The sequence below is a fragment of the Arachis stenosperma genome, chromosome 4, assembly GCF_014773155.1.
Source record: "Arachis stenosperma cultivar V10309 chromosome 4, arast.V10309.gnm1.PFL2, whole genome shotgun sequence".
Lineage (NCBI taxonomy): Eukaryota > Viridiplantae > Streptophyta > Magnoliopsida > Fabales > Fabaceae > Arachis > Arachis stenosperma.
In genome coordinates, this window is record NC_080380.1 from 120431327 (window position 1) to 120438454 (window position 7128).

General features: G+C 34.2%; 1 pseudogene; it reads right to left on the bottom strand.

Annotated features, from left to right (window-relative positions):
• Positions 1 to 1673: 1673 nt before the first annotated feature.
• LOC130975394 (plant intracellular Ras-group-related LRR protein 7-like) lies at positions 1674 to 6912 on the bottom strand (annotated as a pseudogene).
• Positions 6913 to 7128: the final 216 nt, after the last annotated feature.

Sequence of the window (7128 nt, forward strand, 5' to 3'; positions counted from 1 at the left end):
ACAATAAAAAAAATAGAGTAAATACCCTTTTCGGTCCCTGTCTTTTTTGAAAATTGACAAGTCACCCCCTAACCTTTAAAATATAACAAATTGACCATTGTCTTTTTTTTTCGGCCCCTGTCTATTTCTTTCGTTAGACACATTGATCCTTCTGTGGCCAATAGACAGGGGTCGATGTGTCTAACGGAAGAAATAGACAAGGACTGATTTGTCTAACGAAAAGGTCGATGTGTCTAACGGAAGAAATAGAAAGGGATCGATTTTTTATTTTTTAAACGTTAAGGGACGGCTTGTCAATTTTCAAAAAGGACAGGGACCGAAGAGGGTATTTACTCTAAAAAATACACTAGACTAACATAAAAAATATGTATCAGTCTTAAGATCTTAAACATCACTAGCTTGCACTCTCCTATAATTCCAATTGAAAATTCAGACGCCTTTAAAAGATATTACATATAATGGTACACTTTCTCCAAACTCATGTTATTGCTGTTAAACATCTTGTTATTTCTGCACTTCTAAACATCCCAAATGTTTACAAGAAAGAGTATAATTCATACATGTTTTTTCTTCCTCAAATGCATGGCAATCACCCAAAACTCAAAGCAACCTCACATTACTAGACCACACCCAGCACAAACACCAATCGAAGAGAATATATCCCACAATTTTTACAAAAATTTACCAATAAAAAATAAGTGGTGCACATTCTCTTCTTTCTCTTCACATATAACACAATAGCTTATCAAAGATGAAATAATATTACACCTTGCTAGTTTTTCTCTTGTATTCAATTTTTTCAAAACTACAAACTAAACAAATAATTACACTCTCAGAGGTACAAAGACTCTTTCATAATTTTTTAGTGTAGTTATACATATTCAATTCACTTATATGCTTGCTATTCATATACAAAATTTGTAAGAATGACTTAACTGAAATGTTCTCCTAGTATACTTTCATATCATTTTGTGAATAGTCCTTTTGTACACACCCACCCTAACCAACAAAAAAAGGTTCTAAAAGTTCTCCTTTTACCAAGTTTTCAAAGTTCTTTTCCATTTCAAATTTCACATCTATGATAAATCATTTCAAAAGCTACAATCATTTATAGTATCTTTTTTGTTGGTAGATAACATAAACAATCTAAGATATCTTTTCTTAAGAGCTCTCTCCTTTAACCAAACACTATACCAAAACTTCGTTCTCGTCCCATCATCCCTCTTCTAATTACAATCCCTGTTGAAAGGTATCCACTAACTTCAAATCACGCTAACCAACCTTCATAAAATCTCCCTATATTGCTCCACCTTTCATATGTAAATGTTGGGTTGCACACCAAATGACACAACTTGATTATATGAAAAATCACCTTCTGAAGAGGGCACTCCTTCTTTTGAAATCTCCACTGCTATTTAAATAATAGAACATAATTTTTTCATGACAACATCACCCATTCTAAGCCCACCTAACTCCTTAGGTTTTTGAATTCTTTTTCATCTAACCATAGACATTCTCTACTACCATCCCCTTTACCCTAAAAAGATCACGTTTGAAGAGAAATAATATTTTTTGCCATAACCTATAGAATTTTAAACATACTCAAATAATGCAATGACAAACTATTCAACAAAAATAAAATCAATATTAATTTTTCAACTTTAGACAAGAGTTTATCTTTCGACCCTTTGGCCTCTCATCTTCTGGCAGAGATCCCCCTTCACGGTATACAATTTCTACTCCACCACTTCCGGTGGTGGCAACATGAGCGGATTACCATCGACACAGAGCTTCTGGAGCTTGTTGAGGCAGCAATAGAGGGAGACAAGGAGGTGATCCTGTTGTAGCTGATGTCAAATTCAATGAGAGAGAAGAGGAGGCCAACAGAACAAGGAAGAGAGCGAAAGAAGTTCTGGCTGATGTTGAGGGTTTCGAGGCTGACGAGGTTTTCAAGGTCATTGGGGAGGGAGGGGAGGCAGTTGAGGCGGGCGTCGAGGACCTTGAGAGAGATGAGGTGTGAAGTGGAGCGTGGAAGGAAGAGGAGTTTGTTGGAGTTCCCTAGTAGCTTCTTCAACTTTCTCAGTTCCAAGCCAATGTTTTCTGGAAGTTGTATCAGTTTGTTGAAGTTGGCATTCAGTTCTTCCAATGATCTACAATCGTCAATGGTTTTGGGAAGGTATTCGATGAGGTTCCAGCGACATTAAGCTTACAAAGGCAGTTGATGGGGTTCGATAGACTTCTAAGCTGGTTCGTGTGCACGTCCAACACCACTACATTCACCACATCAGCGCCAGTAACTGTCACATAAGATTTCTTTCGTCAAGTGTGATCAGGGAATACGATGGAGAGGTCGTAATAGCTCACTTTTAGAACAGACAGAGACCGACATGAGTGTATTTTTTGACGGAAATCGTCTTATCCTAATTTAAAATGGACAGAGACCAAGTTAAATATTCACTCTAAATATGTAGAATAATTTGGCATGAAGATTAACATCCGATTTTTTACAGAAAAATTCTAACGATAATATGAATATAGCATTATAAAATTATTCATTTATCAAAATTTAGAATGTATTATTTTTCATAGGGTTAAAATTTTAGATTTTTAAATTTAGTTTGAAATTTCTTGAATCTCTTCCTCTCCATCTTATTTTATTTCTTTTTTTACATTTATTTTATTTCTTTTTTTACATTAGACTAATTACTGTATCTTTTATTTGTTTTATTTTTTTTAATATATCATTGTTTCAAAAACTTATTAGTAAAATGTCACATTTTTTAAATCATTTATTTGAGTGCTACAGTTTTATCACAATGACACTTCATACTGGAAGGCGCCCCACTTCCTAGCGCCTTACACGTGAAAAACACCATTGCAGACGTGTCTTTACAAGAAAAAAATGTCTACGCATATATCCCTTTATTCCCTTCTTCCCTAATGCTTTCAAGTAGAAAATACGGCAAACAAAAAAGCATCTCTCTCCACGTACCAACATAGAATCAAATTGTTCCCCTGATTTATGAAATCGAACACGCTCATTTCCTAGGATCAGTTGTTCTCATGGCTTATTATGAACAATCCATAGAGCAACTATTTTTCTTTTTCATATTATGCACAATCTATTTATTTTCTCCCTTCCATGTTTTTTTTATAGCTTATGCACATTTCATTTTTTTTCTTAGAGTACCTGACTTTTTGTACTCCATTAATAATCACGAACAACAACATCAAACAATAATAACAACGAGAGTTAACCAAGATAATTAATAATAAAGGTAAGATTGGAAGATCATTGCTATTCTGCTTTTTAGTTTGGAAGAAATAATAAGAAAAATAACATCGATTTGACTAAAAAAAAAGTTATATATGGTTTTCTATGGAAAAAATGAATTGTGAATATAATAGGCTAATTGAAGAACTAACAACCATATTAAATATATCCTAAAATCAACTTAATTACTAATATACAATATGTATGCAATATATAATATATATTAAAAATAAAGTTAAGTACTAATTTGATATTTAAAAAATTTAATTGCCGACAAAAAATTTTTTTTAAAAGATATTATCGATAAAATAATATTTAAATATTTTTGAAAATAAGACAAAAAATAACTAATAATAATAAATATTATATTTTTTATAAATGACGTAAACCTTTCATATTTAGCAAATAATAATCTATCCATTAAATTCAAATTTTTGTGGTAATATTTAAATGTGTTAAAAAAAATTTAAAATAATAAAATTTAATCTCTAATTTTTTTTATTTTAAAAAAATTGATCATTCATAATAAAAAAATTTAAAAACAAGTCATTTGACATAAAATTACAAATTTTAAGGATGAAAAAATTTTATTTTTTAATAATATTTACAAAATTACATTAAAATATAATATTTGAAGTCTTTTTTTTAAATATATATTTAATATTTAGTTTTTTTGTCATATTTTTTAATTTTTGAGAAGTTTATTTGTCTTTAACATTTTTTGTGGTTATTACTGCTAGCAATATAAATTTTTAGATATTATTTTAATAATTTATTCTTTTAAATAAATTAAACGATATATGTATTTATATATAAATATACTGCTAATTGATGTTTGACGTACACTTAATATTGAAAAAATCATACTAATAAAAAAACCAATCATGTAGATAAACCATAAGAGCAGGGGTGGCAAACGGGCCTAAACCCGCCGGGCCGGCCCGCGTAACCCGCCAAAAAAGGCGGGTTGGGCTGAAAAATCGGGACCGCCAAATAGCAAAAGTACGCCTAACCCGCACCGCTTAAACCGCGGGTTTTGGCGGGGCGGGGCGGGCTTCCCCGCCAGGCTAAGGTTTTTATTAGTGAGGGGGTATTTTTGCAATTTTTTTGCCAATACCTAACTTCCCCCAACCTAACTTACAAGAGTATGAAGATAAAAATTGAGTGTTTTGAATTATGTTTATATTATTTTGGAGACAATATTTATAATTATATTTTGGATTATATTTATTTTGCTTTGGAGAGAATATTTATTATTAGATATTTATAATTACAAAGACTTTAATGTTTGTGAATATAAAAAATATAATTTTTTATACCATTAGAAATTATAAATTTATTAATATGGTTGTGAAATTATATATATATTACTTAGTAGTTAATAGTAAAAAAAAAAAAAAGAGGAGCTTTGGCGGGTTTAACCCGCCAGCCCGCCAGCCCGCAGTTAGGTGGGGCGGGCTAGGATTCTAGGACCGCCTCACTAGGCGGGGCGGGGCGGGCCAGCCCGCCAAAGGGCGGGCTTCTGGCGGGGCGGAGCGGGGCGGGGCGGGCATTCCCGCTTGCCACCCCTACATAAGAGCAATTTGATTCCAACAAAGGAGTGAAATCCGATTAAGGTGGTGGAATGGGAGGCATTTTCTCGTTTGATATTTTCTTACCTAAAAGCGTCTTCGTATTTCAAGTTTTTAATATGAAAAGTGCTACACGTATAAATGTTTTTTCTAGCATTTTTAAGAGGAAGACACCAGCATACCAAAAAAACTCTTTTATTTAGTTTGAAAAGTTGTTTTGCAAATTATATTTAGGGTTAAATATGATTTTGGTTCTTAAAGTACGGATTGAAAATTTTGTCGTTTCCACTTTTTTTTTTACTTACAAAATCGACTATAAAATTTAACTTAATTTTAAAATCGTCATTTTTATCAAATTTTTAATTTTTATTCTAAAAATATCCTTAATTAAAAAAATAAAAAAAGAAAAAAATGAGTTAAATAGGAGAAGGAATCATAAGGGGGGAGGAAAAAGAAAGGGGAAGGAATTACGAGGGAAAAGAGAGGGGAGGGGGGGAGAGTCGCCGTCGTACTGGGTTCGTCGCCACCGTTGAGCCGCGTCGTCGTACTGGACTCATCGTCACCGTCGCTGACCGCGAAGAGAGATAGAGGGATGCGTGAGCCGAAGGGAAGAGAGAGAGAAGGATGCGCGAGCTGAAGGGATTCGCATCCTCTATTGTCGCTGCTGCCGCCATTGTCATCGGTCCTCGTCCCTCACCGTTCGCTGTTGTTTCTCTCTATTCGCCGCTCGTCACTACTCCCCACGTCCTCGCCGCTGTTCCGCTGGTCCTCCCCACTCGCCGTGCTGAATTGTGGCTTGTTCTGTAATTTCTGTTGACGTTGCTTGTAACTGCTATGGTTGAACTAGTAAACCTTCTTCTTCTGTGTGAACTGGATTTCTTGTTTGTCTTACATAATCTAAATTTGTTGTGAAATATTTGAATTTTTCGATTAGTGATTCTGAATTTGTTGTGGAATATCTTAATGTCATGCTCTGTTGATTGGGTGAATCTCTACTTCTGATTTGGCTTGAACCTGGAATATTGATGCTGCTGAATTTGTTGATTATTGTTCAAGGTTGCACAAATTTTGGTACAAGTTGCTTGAATTTATTTAAGTATTTTGGTCCGTTTTTTATAATTTGAATTCATGTTTTGTAAACGAGTTTGAATTTGATCCCAACTCGAATCCAAGGAATTACCATGGAAACAAGTTTATGAAAGTCACTGAGCAGGGATAAAGAAGATGAAGAAGTAGAGCAAAAGAGGAGATGACGAAATTGTGATAGGGTAAGGGTATAATTGTCCGAAGGACGATTTTAAAATCAAGTTGAACCTTAGGGACGATTTTGTATGCAAAAAAAGGTTGGGGACGAAAAAATTTTCAATCCCTACCTTAGGGACCAAAATCGTACTTAACCCTTATATTTAATATTTTAAACAATGGCTAAAGTACCAAAATTGACCATTAAAGATTATTACGCCGACAATTTTGGCCATAGAAGAATTAATAAAACTAACTTGTGACCATAACAAATGGATTCCTATAGACAAATATTCAAATGCTAAAAGTTTATCAAAGATTTTCAATCTGTCCTTCTAAACTAATCTAATCACTCCCAATTCCCTTTTCGAACTCTCTCTTCCCTCGTCCACTCCACCGTGGTTTTTTCTTTTCACTCTCACTTATTACTTCTCAAACACGAATTAAGTTCAACTCTACACTCTCCAATTTCTCAATTTCCAATTTCAATGGCCTCCTTCAAACCCTTTAATTTTCCAAAATCCAATCCTAGTTCCGCCATAGATACCACCACCACCACCAATAGATGACGCCAATAATTTCAGCATCACCAATTCTAGTAACTCATCGCTGTACTCTCAGAAAGCTGATAACAATGACAACAACAATAACAATAATAATAATTCTTTCATCGGTAAACTAGTTTTGCTCTCCTTTGCCATTGTAGCCACCACATTCAAGCTAAAATTCTTGTGTAGCCAGGATAGAAGGATCTAGCCCCGCCCTGATGACAACTAGCTCACCTACATCAGTAGGGACACTAAGATTATTATTGTAGACCGCCATGTCAAATTCTATGTCCCACTTCTAAGTTCTACCCCGTTTTTAACGCTAATGTCTGCTTAAGTATCATTGCTTGTGCTGCTCTTCACTTAGACTCGTACACTTCAGGCTCGTCTTGTTTTTTCTCCCAACACCACCACCACCAATGCACCTCTTCTCCCCATCCTTCAATTATGACCAAATTTAGTGCCAGTGTCTCAACTTTGTTCGAATTTTAGA